This window comes from Delphinus delphis, chromosome 1 (genome assembly GCF_949987515.2).
Source record: "Delphinus delphis chromosome 1, mDelDel1.2, whole genome shotgun sequence".
NCBI classification, from domain to species: Eukaryota; Metazoa; Chordata; class Mammalia; order Artiodactyla; family Delphinidae; genus Delphinus; species Delphinus delphis.
The window spans coordinates 180,800,548-180,813,148 of NC_082683.1; the positions used below are offsets into that span (position 1 = coordinate 180,800,548).

General features: G+C 37.5%; 1 long non-coding RNA gene across 1 annotated transcript in view; it reads right to left on the minus strand.

Annotated features, from left to right (window-relative positions):
* The window catches only part of LOC132424987 (uncharacterized), a 76,774-nt gene extending 67,110 nt beyond the window's left edge, over positions 1–9,664 (minus strand). The window contains exon 1 of the long non-coding RNA XR_009519318.1: positions 9,499–9,664. This is a non-coding gene — a long non-coding RNA (uncharacterized lncRNA). The remainder of the gene's footprint in view (positions 1–9,498) is intronic.
* Between the last annotated feature and the right edge of the window lie 2,937 nt (positions 9,665–12,601).

The following is a 12,601-nucleotide window of genomic DNA, read 5'->3' on the forward strand; positions in this document are numbered from 1 at the left end:
GATACATAATTAGGTGATTACAGTGTAAAAATGGAGATATGAAAAATGACCTATCAAATGAAATATAGTGATTATTTCTATAGCCAGAGGGACATCAGGAAATGGAAAGGGGATTGGAATCCTCAACTGTATATTTATTTTTTAATGGCTTGGAATAAATTGAGAAAAATGTTAAAAATTATAAATCTTGGCGGTAAAAAGATGAGGATGTTTATTACATTGCTTTTACTTTTCTGTGTAGTCTGAAACACTTCTAAATTGAAAATTAAGTTCTTTTCTACTTTTTAAATTCTAGCTAAAAAAGACATGTTCATATATGACTTCTTTAGTGAAACTTAAAAACTTTCGTTTTCCTCATTAGTTAGAGATTTCATTTTCTTCAGAGTTCAAATTTTATAATTAAAATGAGTAGATTTACGTAATTTAGAGAGTTGTTTGCTAAACAAAACACTCAGCAGTAAGAAAAAATAAAATCCTAAATCTTTTTAATATATTCTGATACCAGAAGACCTTTATTTCCCCCTTTTATATTTGTATAGTTAATTTGGGGTCATTTTATGTGCTTTAATGCAAGTTAACTAACATTTCAGAGGCATAAATATGACAATTTTATCCAAAATAGCAATTAATAAGTATGTATAAATTGGTTTTCTCTTATATTTATCAAACACTATGTAAATGCAGAAATATGTTTTATGGAATTGTTAGAGCAGGAAAAGTTTTACTATACTTCAGGATAAAATTCTAGGGAATTTTATGTGTTTCTTATGTGTTTCTTTCTCTTAGTTAATGCAATTTTAAAAGTCAAGTCAAATCGTTTTAAAAAAGACAAAAACAAAACCTGGAATATAACAGCCTCTTGTATTACTAAGAGTGGACATGTGAAAATTTTAAAGAAATCACTATATATGTTTTTCTGTGTTTACTTCAAAGAGAATTTTTGTAGACAGGAATCATTATTTTAAATATTCTTGCAAAACTTCCTTATAACAGCAAAGGGACCATGCTGGTTTAAATGTAAGTTGCACCTGAATAGCCTTAGTTATATCTTGAAGAAGAGCTATAGTCTCTGTTTATTAATTATAAAAGGAAGTGGATTTAAGTTTACAGGTCTTCACTTTTTTTTTTTTAATGTGGGCATCTTAACTCCTGGATTGTCTACACGCTCAGCATATATGTTTATTCACAATTTGAAGTTTGCACATAGTTTCCAGTAACGGTAAAGCCCTTGCAATAATGTTGCACCTGGACCAGGCAGGCGGAAGGGGAGCAGAGGTCAAGACCAGCCCTTAATGAGCATTGACTCCACAGACTTAAGACTCCGTGAAAGGTCCAGACGACCCCTGCAGCGTCATCTTACAGCTCTGATTTTCTTCTTTTCAAGATGTAGTATAATCCATAAATACAAGCAAATCACGAGCAGCTTAGTCTTTGGTTTTTATCTTCCAGGTTTGGTCTTTTTTTTTTTTTCCCTCTTCACAGAGGTTTGAAAAATTAACCCTCTTCTGTCCTCAGACTAACCAGAGAATGCATTTCTTCATCCTCACTGTTGTCAGCTTAAATCTTTAAGTCCTTTCAAGGTAAGAGGCACTTTGTAAAGTGACTTATAACAACCAGAGAAGCGGCCAGTGGTTCATTTTCTCCCAATTAGGTGAATAATGTCTTGATAGGTGACTAAGAGTCACAAGGCAAATCAGTGAAATATGTCTCTTTTATGAAAGTTTCTAAAGCAATAAGCTTAGATACTTAAAACCTTAAGTGGAATTTTTGTTTAGCTCTGATTTCCCATCACACAGAGGCTATATTTACGCACAGGCTTCTAGATAATCCACATGTATGATAAAAATGTCTCTAATCACCTTTTCTGACATATTCTCTTCATATTGGATTATCTGGTGCAGCTCACACTCTCCTATTCTGATGGACATAATCTCTTTTCACAGTTACGTTTTGTTTCTCTAGCCCAAACTTTCCTGAAAAAGAAGTTAGGCCCTTATGATTAAAACAGTCATTTCCCTGCAGGAAATACACCCAATCACATGTGCATTGCAAGGATGAACAGAATCCAGCTCAGGTGCATCCGTGGAGAGAAGCCTTCCACCCTGAAATGGGCATGGTCTACGTGCTGGAAGCAAGGGCTAGCCAATCAAATTCAGTTTTATTCCGTCCACTTGCAGAATTTCAGGATGCCAGAGACATCTGCCTCTACCTTGACATAGAGTCTTTTGATGCCCTGTACACACTGAAGGCCCCACTCTCTCCACAGTTTAAAAATATAAAGTTTAAGGTCCTACTGTATAGCACAGGGAACTATACTCAATATTTTATAATAACCGATCAAGGAAAATAATCTGAAAGATTATATATATATATGTACATATATAACTGAATCACTGTGCTGTACACCTGAAACTAACACAACATTGTAAATCAACTACAATTTAAAAAAATTATGTATATATATATATATATACATATATATATAACTTTAAAAACTACAGCTCTCCCTGGAAAAAAAAAAAAAAAAAAAAAAAAAACTACAGCTCTGAGTGTGAACCTTAGCTGTATAATTCATGGTGAGGCCAAGTGTTACCCAAGCAGAAATAGCTGAGAATCTAGCACAGTGGGTGGGAAGTCTGGAGAGTTCAGACATTTGCTAAGGGCCGGGGAAAGAGCCTTTAGAAGGAGCATAAAAATGGATCCAAAGGGGGTCCTGGGAGAGCCAAAGGAGGTCTGGTTCCTCAAGGATCTCTATCTCCGACAGACACAGTATCACAGAACAGGAAGGGGACAGAGTGAGGGGCAGACATTTTACACAGCTCACAGCTTCAGCTCTGATCATACTTTCTCCCAGCCTGTTCCCCTAAAGCATCAGGACACACAGGAAGCCCTCCACCATGACCCCATGGAAATAAAAATGCCAACATTCACTTAGTATTTGTGACTCTCTATGATCCTGCAGAAGCAGACCTGTCTCTTCTTCAGAATAACATGGAAGAGAGAGAATGGGAGGAGTTCAGAGTACTATTTCTTATTCACACCTGTCTGTTTTGAACATCTTAGCTTCAACCATCCGAAATTACAACACCAATATAATTTTAATAATTTTTTCCCAAGATTCCGTTATCCATCACCTCCTCTCACATGCAGGGCTAAATTCATTGCTCATTCAAATCTGTTATTTTAAAAGTAAACCTAAGCTAAACAAGTGTCTAATTTAATACCTTAGACTCTGTATTATACTGTTTATATTTTGACTTCCGTTTCTGACTATATTTTATTCATTTAGGGTAGTGGAACTAAATCACTAACATATATATATTTTTCTAATGGATTTTTATAATTCATAGCTCAGTGGGAAGTATCACCAAATATGAATGGTACATAGAAATCAACATATACTTAATGACATAGTGAGAGTTCTAATATTTCGGTAACACAAACTGACTCACAGTTGTATACATATATGTATATATGACAATCATCTCAGAAATTTAAATTACAAGGTTCAAAGCAAACTGACTTCGCATGTTGGTGGCTTAGAACACGCCTTCATAGCTGTGAATTCCATGGCCAGTTCCACTTTAGTTTTTGTGTAATTTGGAGGCAATGAAATTCTAATTGATCTTATCAGTCACAAGACGCATTTTGCAAACAATTCCACTAGTGTGGCTTCTGATGAGGTATTCCATTTTTGACAACTAGTAGACTGGCTTGAGATAAAAGGTTACCTGAAGAAGAATGAGCAAAGAATTCCAGAGACAGTGCTGCTGTGTGGCCAATACATTTTCAATACCACTGGTAGTTAATTTGGGGTTTTTCTTATCTCTATCATACATTTTTTAAAATATGCCCCTTTGGTATGTGTTTCTTTCTATCGTTATTAGTCAAATTAATTAGTTTCAGAAAGAAAACTTGTTTTCATCTAACACTGTTAAAATTTCACGTAACACATTCTAAAATTATATTTTTCAAAAGAGAACATCTTTGACTCTTTGCAGTAATAAATAAACTCTGAAGAAAATTGATTCAAGAACTTATCAAATAGAAAAAAAAACGCTGAGAACTTACATGCCTACTTTTACAGCAAATGTGATTTGCTAAGCTACATTGACTCTGCAGATTATCTTCATTTCTTGATATATCTTTTACTAATCCAAGTCCAAATGAAATGTTCAGAAAAATATAGTTTTCTTTATATAATAACTATACATATAATGAACAAATAATTTTAGATAATGGATACTTTCATGGTAAATTAAAAAAATATATATATATACATATTCCAATAATGATAATTTATTCAAGTGACAAGAAAAATAAATTTAGCATCATCACTTTTTCATCTTAATTCAACCATTATGCCAAATCTCAGTGCATTTTTTAACCAATACATGGCTTTTCAGCTAGTTGAGAGACTGTGGAAGTGCATGATAACTTTAAAAAAAAATGACTTGTGATGAAATGGCAGAAACAGCCAACTCAAATAATTTATATTGAGGATTAACCTTGCAGCTATATTAATATGAGTAAAAATTAAATATTTTAAATTTGTTTAGATGCGCTAGCAAGGGGAAAACACAAAGACAAAACTGAGGCAAGGAGGCTCACAATGACTCCACTGATTTCTCCATTGGTCCTTCCTCTGCACATGGTCAATTAGAATTGAAAATCCTGTGCTGATTTCATTCGCTGGAATTTTTAAGCAGGTCAGGAAGAAAGATGTTATTGAAAGGAAAAATCTCATCTAAATAAGAAAGGAGCACAGGGCCATCTGGTCTGAGCTATACATATAAAAAGTTATTTCAGCTGAACTGCAGGCTTGATGTTTCAAAAGAAGTGCCAAAAATGAACCCCAAACCTGTTTACGGTAAAATATCCCCAACGTTCCTCTTTAAGCCTCAAATATGCGATACACAGTTCATTTCCTATCTGTGATTCATGAGCCCATCTGACCCCAGCACCTCCCTGGGCTTCACTGAGTCTCAGGCGGCGATAGGGGTGTTCAATCACTCTTCAGATACATCTCCCTCGTGGGGCATCAACGGGACCGTGGACCTTTTGAAAATTGTGAAAATGACTTTGATAGTTTTCCCTCAAATGGATTTTGAGTGCAGCCTGCATGTGGGCTTGGAAGGATAAAATCTGAGGCATGAAGCAACCAAACCAGTTTCCCTTCTTTCCTCCTTGAGACTGGCGGTAGGTTCCTGTGCATTCTCTGTGCAGTGCCCAGGCATCTACTCAGAATAATTCCAATCCCAATGCCTAAAGGCTAAGTTAAAAAAAAAAAATCCCAAATCTCTCTTTTCATTAAAGAGAAATTATGAGTGTGAGTCTACGCTCAGAAATCATCTTCCTAATGGTAACAGAGATTTAAATATATATATATATAGTGTGCTGTTTGTCAAATGAGAGTCCTATGTTTTGATAGAATTAAAATATTTTTGATATGAGGCATTTGCAATAATTATATCATCAATACCTTAATTTAGCCAATATCTGACCACAGACATAAGTGGCTGACATTGCCATCAAAATTTCATCGTATTAAAGTGTTAATATTCTAACTCAAGAGCATTTTAAAAACTCTGGTTATAATACAATACTAACAATTATTTTTGGCCATAAGACTATGTTCAAATGTATCATTTACATGTACTGTATGTACTACATACATGTCCAAAAATACAGCATTATAATATCAGCCCATGTTAAGCAAGAGGAGAGGTTTTAACTAAAGTCTTCCAATAAATAATTGAATTAAGTATATTCTAATATATGAAACACCAGAATCTTGATATATCCCTGACATCAGATGTCATTGGTTGTTTTTGTATATTTACTATGTTTGTTCTGCCATTTCAAATAAATCATTACTATTGTGTGAGAAGAATAAACTGTCCTATAGTAAATTGTTCTTTCTCCGTTATGCTCTGAAAAACCATTTGTTCTTGGCGTTACGTAGTTCAACTATTTCAATCAAGTCCATTATCTTCTTTTCTTTGAAAGATGCCTTTTTAGTAACCTGTATCCCCAGTGGGCCATGTTATGTTTTGTTTTTAGAAAGTAGGTGAAATTTAAATCTAACTATTTGCTCACTTTTTAATCTTTGATAAAACAATTTTATAATTCATCCTCAGGCAAGAACTCCACTATATTTTGGAAGAACTGTTTATGTAAAAATTATGGAGTCAGGTCCAAGGATTTCTCAGAAAAGTTATTTATTAGTTCACACTGCAGTCTTACCCCAGAGAATGTCACCTAACTTGTGTAGCTTGCTTTTTCTAACTACAAAATGTGTTTGTTCTTTAGGCTATATACTTTTGTCAATAATAGTAACACGAAAGCAAAACAGAACAAAACGCTTTTTCACTTGTTTTAAAAGAATCACACACTACATCAGCAAAATTAATCTCATTAATTTGTGTGTTGACAAATAAATACTGCTGCTCATGTACATATGACTTGCAAATCCTTTCAAAATTAATCCTTTAAGTATGCAAGAAAGAAATATTAAGAGCAAACTCCAAAATCAAGAAAATAATGTGTCAAATACTTCGTATGTAAGAACTGGTAAGTATACCCAGTCATTCTATATTAATGAAGATTAATTTAAACTACAGACCAAAACTTGGTAATTGAGACGTTACATATATACAGTTGTTCTATGTTTATATCTCAGATATGGCAATGTATTTTGTTAAGATTATTAAACTTTGTTCTATTTGAGTTAAGTAAAATAAAATCATGTACTTAAACATACACGTCATTAAAACTCTGAACACTTGCTTGGTGAATAACTGTTTAGCCTAAGACCCATAAAATAGACTTGAAAATAAATACAAACGCTGTACCAGCCCACAAAATTTTAATCCAACTATCAGCTAACCCAAAGCACATGAAAAGAGCATTACTTCTAAAGAATCATTTATATAGGAATTCTCTATGCAATAAGTAAATAGTAAAACTGATTTAATAGGTTACAAAAATTTGAGTGTCAAATAAAAATCACCAAGTCATAAGAGATATCAGTGTCATAGCGTTTTCTATCCAAATGATTTCAAAATGCTCCCCATTTCCACATCCTATTCGCATCATTGAAATTCAGCCACCTCTGAAATGTTCACCCAGCATGTTAATAAGGCTTCCCAGAACCAGGAAACTCCGCCTGACTACATATGTCTTGATAAATATGGCCATACCGCCCCATAACACATCTTCAAAAGAAAGATAGCTGCAAATAAAATAGTCCTTTCCTGTGGGTGTCGGTTAACCCCACAGACATGAGAACTTCCTACGGGCACACACCCAGCATATACATTGGCAATTGATTAGGTGATTGAAAATGTTGCCCACAAAGGCGAAATTTTATATGTGATGACATCATCAGCAAACCTGGGTTTCTCTGCGATAGAATGATATACGTGCCTGGCTGAGTGTGTCTCTGGAGTGTGTGTGTGTGTGTGTGTGTGTGTGTGTGTGTGGAGAGAGCGAGACAGAGAGAGAGAGAGATGCTTAAAGAAGAGCATCATCAGAAATGCTATAACCTTCCGCAAGGTTTGCAAGAATCTTTCCACAGACCTTTGACTTTCTTCAGATTTCACACAGCTCAAGTTCATTCAAAACTGCATTTCCCACACCAGCAAATCGTGTTTTGTTTAGTGAGCACTGCTGTTAATCCTAAAATACCCCGGTGGGTCTGTGGAGATGCGATTTCTATAACCCAATGAGGCGTGGGCATCTGTGTAATAGTGTGCGTGTGTTACAGAGTCCCCGGGGACTTGCATTGGAACGGAGAAGACGTCTTGGTTTTCCAGGCAAGGAAAGGGTTAAAAATTGAGGCTGTCTGGGGTAGGAGAAAGGGGATATTGTTGTCTTTAATCTTTCCGCAGTCTGTGTAAGACTTCCATCCCGGATCTGCACGGAGCAGTGGGACAGGCCGGGCATGCATTGCGTGCAGGCTCCTTGATTGTAGAGGGGGGACCTGGCTGGGGTCCAGACAGGCTGGGGCTCTGTTGATCATTATGTCTGGCCTTCAGGTGTCTCGGCGCACAGTGGGCGGCGGTGGGGGAGGTGTGGATAACAGGAGAGCAGACAAAGAAAAAAAAATGGTGTATTTAAAAAAGATGATGCGAAAACGTGTGTCCATGTCCTCTTTAAAAAATGACTCCTAACGTCTTAGACTTTTATAATGAGAACACGAGCTCTGCTCTGGCAGATCTCTTTAAGCCATAATTAGTTATGTCTGGAGCCTTTGAATAATTCCTTTCCATAATTGATGGAGTTAATATTCTCTTTCAAAAATGAGGAGGACAGGGTATTCTCCCAAACTCCCTTTGGGTCGAAGGTTTTGCCGGTCCAGATCTTCATCAGTGAAAGATCGCATCGGTTTGATTTACCTTTTAATTTCTTAGGAGACTTAGCTTATAACTTTTTAAGGATTTGGATGATTCTAGAAGTGAAGGCATAATGCATTGCTGGATTCCCCTCGCTGAATGTAAAAAGAAAGCAATAGTACAGGATCATTCTCCCCCATTTGTTTCCAATTATTTTATAAATAATAATTTAAGAAAACTGCTTTGTATGTTGCTTCTGTTTGAAACTCCATCAAAAAAACAAAAATCTTACCACGAATGTGACTTCGATGCTAACCCTACCCTTGCGTGCCAGTAGAAAGAAATCCCAAATTCCTTTATTCTTTAAGCATTTCTTCTATAAAAGCAGCTTCCGCATGCTTCCTCCCCACCCCCACGTCCTCACTCCACCCTATTAGGAATTTCAAAAAAAAAAAAAAAATCTTTATACATGGAAGGCTGAATCCCGAGACAGAAAGCTGTCTTTTTCTTCTGCCTTTGCACTGGCCGCTTTCAGTAGTCTTTCCCTTCTTCCGGAACTTGATTTCACATTTTGTGGATGAAAATCCTAAAACCAGTTCAGCCTCTTATCATGATGAGAACATGACAAGTGGTGGTTAAAAAATAAATAAAAAGAAAGCCTTGGCTTGAAGCCATTGTTCAGAATTTAAGAGCTATTTGCCCCCAAGTGTCTTAGCCGTCTTTCATAGCTAATTATAATAACTGTCAGATGTCTGGAGAGTGGATGGTGCCCTCATCAGTAAAGTCAGCAAAGTTTGTCTTTTATTTTTCTTGGGGACAGATCAAATCTGATTAGGCATTAAGAGCGAAAAGAAGTGAAGTAAGTACATATGTGTGTGCCTTCATTTTTTCTTATGAACAAAGCAGCGCGCTGGAGCGATGTTTGAGGTGCAGCCTCCTGCAGCTACTCTTGGAATGCCTGACTTTTATTTTTCATTCTTTCTCTTTCACCGAATCAAGCATGCAACAATTGTTTCTGAAACCTTCTCCTGCCAGCTGAACACCCTTCAAGACACACATATAACAGTAGCTCAGAAAAAAAAAAAAAATCTTCACATATCGGAAGCTTATGACAGAAAACTATTCTCATCAACACACTGGACGGAAAGCAATGGATACTTACAATTTCCAAACGGTTATTTGTGCTAGTTCCTTGTCCCCAGGGGCACGGCCGAGGCTCTGGCCAGACTGTCCATCAGGCAGGTGCAGAATCCTGGTTTCCAGGCAGGAGAGAGTTAGCAAAGTGTTTCCCAAAGTCCCTCGGAACTCAGGCACTTGTGCCCAGGCATCCCTGGCTGCTGTGAAGGCTGTACTATCTGCAGTTCTGAATTGAACTAAATTACAGCCCATGTGAAAGACAGGGGCAGTGAGTCATGTGGGAGATACACAGCTATCCTATTGGCCACTGAAACATAGCTTAGGCATTCTGCCTTCTCCTCCATTGGTGAATAGTTAAAAATGAAAGCATCTGGGTCCTCCTCTCCAGCTTATTTGTCCTTTATGTGTGGAAGAATGACTGTAGGATTTTACAGTGACAGAATTAGTTAAGAAAGGGACTGAAGTCATCTTTCACAGAGGCTGGTGGGAGGGGATTGGAAGCCCAGCTTTTTCAAGATTTTTTTTTTTTTCCTTTTTATCCCCCTGCCCTGCAGTTTTGTCTGTGATTTGCCTGTTTGCCTGTCAGGAAAGTGTGTGTGTGTGTGTGTGTGTGCGCGCGCGCGTGTGTGTGTGTCTGTGTGTTTCCCCAGTTAACTTTGGAAGTGACAGAAAGTAAATTATCTCATTTCTTTGCAGAACTCAGTCGTGTTTGGAAGCACAAAATCAATTTTTCTTCGATGATGAATTTTCAGAGTTTATTTTGATGTTGAAAGAAGCTTAATTGCAGTTCTCAACAGCCTAAGTTGTTCATTATTGACAGTCAGAAACAGAATTAACTTTTTTTGAGTGGCTGTTACAGTTTGGAGAATGTAGGGGGGAAAATGACACTGGAAAATATTAAAAGACAACAATAGCAAAGAAGCTTCAGCTAAGCAGGGATGAAGAAGAAGTATACTTTTCCAAAACCATTCTTTGATTTACCTCTTTTGCTAATGCAACACGACCATAAAATGGACAGGCAGAAGGTGCTTTTCGGTTATCCCAGCATTATTTAATTCACCTGATTCGTAAAAATCTCTGGTTTCTAGATTTAGATTCAGAGGTGTGAGTTCCCTTAGAGACCGTCCCATCCCTAGAGACCATCACATCCCATCTTCCCAGTGTAAAGGTTGTCAAAGGTGAGGAAGGTGGACTCTGGCAGGTAACACCTCACTATTCATTTACCTGGATCCACAATTCACAGAGTTATGTAAAGTAAATGAAGGGGACACCAGAGTGAGTAGTACTGCTTTGCTTTTTCTTGCAAACCTACTACGAGCCAGTCACTCTTGTTTAATTGCTACAACGACTCCTAGGGTCAGTTTTATCACTTTCATTTCTTGGTGGCAAAAACAGACTCAGATGCTTTACTACCATGGTAGTTCTTGATGTGAACCCATATTGGACTGATTTCATGTCAACTTTTTCAGCCAGGGATATTGCCTTCCAAAATGATAGTGGTCATCCCTTGTAAATACCTTCCTGTTGTGTGTGCCAGGTAATGAGCCAAGCACTTCACATCACCTTGTTCAATCCTTACAACTATCAACGAGGTAGCTATTCTATTATCTCCATTTCAGAGAAGAGGAAATGAGGCAGACACTCAGTCTCATAAAGTTGGTAATTGGTGGTACTTGATTCGAACCAACTTTCCTCTAGTTGACACACTATATGGATTTTCATCACGGTGTTGAATAAGTTTGTTTTTTTCCCTTTCTGGTGTAACAGATTTGAATATTTCATGTATATGGAGACTATCCACTGTAGTCGTATAAGTGTGCTTGGTTCAGACCCACATCTTACTGTTAAGTGGCTATAAATCGGCCTTAGAGGGGCAGCTGTGGAGCCATATTTGCCTTTGCGGCCCCTCAAGAGGCCTTGCACAGAATCCTACAGCAATAGAAGCTTCCACATTTACTGAAGGAACAAATTCACCCAGCACATCATTCTGAGCCTTAGGTGCCCTACGGCCGGTCCAGAGCTTGAAAACACATCAAAAAGCAGGATAAGGCAAATCCTGGGTCCTTTCCAAAATAGCATCAAAATTCCATGTCAGCCAAGGCAATATCAAGAGTCCACGTGGAGTTTCCTTAACGTGTCTCCGCTGCAGCCCCAATCACACCAATTAAAGGACATTTCCATTCACACCACCTGCCCTCGTGGGGTCTGTGTGGAGACTGGAGATAATTACTCAAGGAATATGACAGCATCCTCACCTGTGGTGTTGAACGTACACACTGCTGTCGCTCAGAGGACAGGGTGGCTGGGCTCAGTTAAACATAGGTAGATAGGTGGAATTAGAAGATCATTTTTGTCTTCTTGTTTTTTGACCTTTTTTTTTTTCTTTCCTTGAGTGGTACTTAGTTTCCCCCAAATTGTCATCACCTCCTTCCATCCAGAGCTCTTCCGAGTCTGCCTTCTCATATAGCACCCATGTGATCATGTTATGTTATCCTATTTTCACTAAGTTTCTCTATTGAAAATATTTCAAGGACTGGGCTGTATCTCACTCTTTTTTTCATCCCTCATAATGCTTACCATAGTAGAGATGAGATAAATATGTGTTGATTTTTTTCCCTTTGTCTTGCAGTGATCAAGTCACAAGTAAGCTATCGGATCTAAAATAAATCGGGTAAGATAATGCTAAGGTGTTAAAAATAACATTTAAAAATAAACTCTACGGGGACTTCCCTGGGGGTCCAGTGGTTACGACTTTGCCTTCCAGTGCAGGGGTTGCAGGTTCAATTCCTGGTCGGGGAGCTAAGATTCCCACATGCCTCGTGGCCAAGAAACCAGAACATAAAACAGAAGCAATATTGTAACAAATTCAATAAAGACTTCAAAAATTGTCCACATAAAAAAAATATTTTTAAATAAAATAAAATAATGTCAAAGTAAATGAGTCCGACACTGGAGGACAGGAGGGAAATGATTTTGAGAGCACAGACTCTCCCCACTTTTGGTCTAGATTAACCATGGGGCGCACTCACATTGGCCAAGCTGAGGTTCCCAGTGTTGGCACACGCTTACTTAGCTCCTCCTGGCCATCACCTATCAACTTCTCTGTCCTTCTCACCCACTGGGGACCG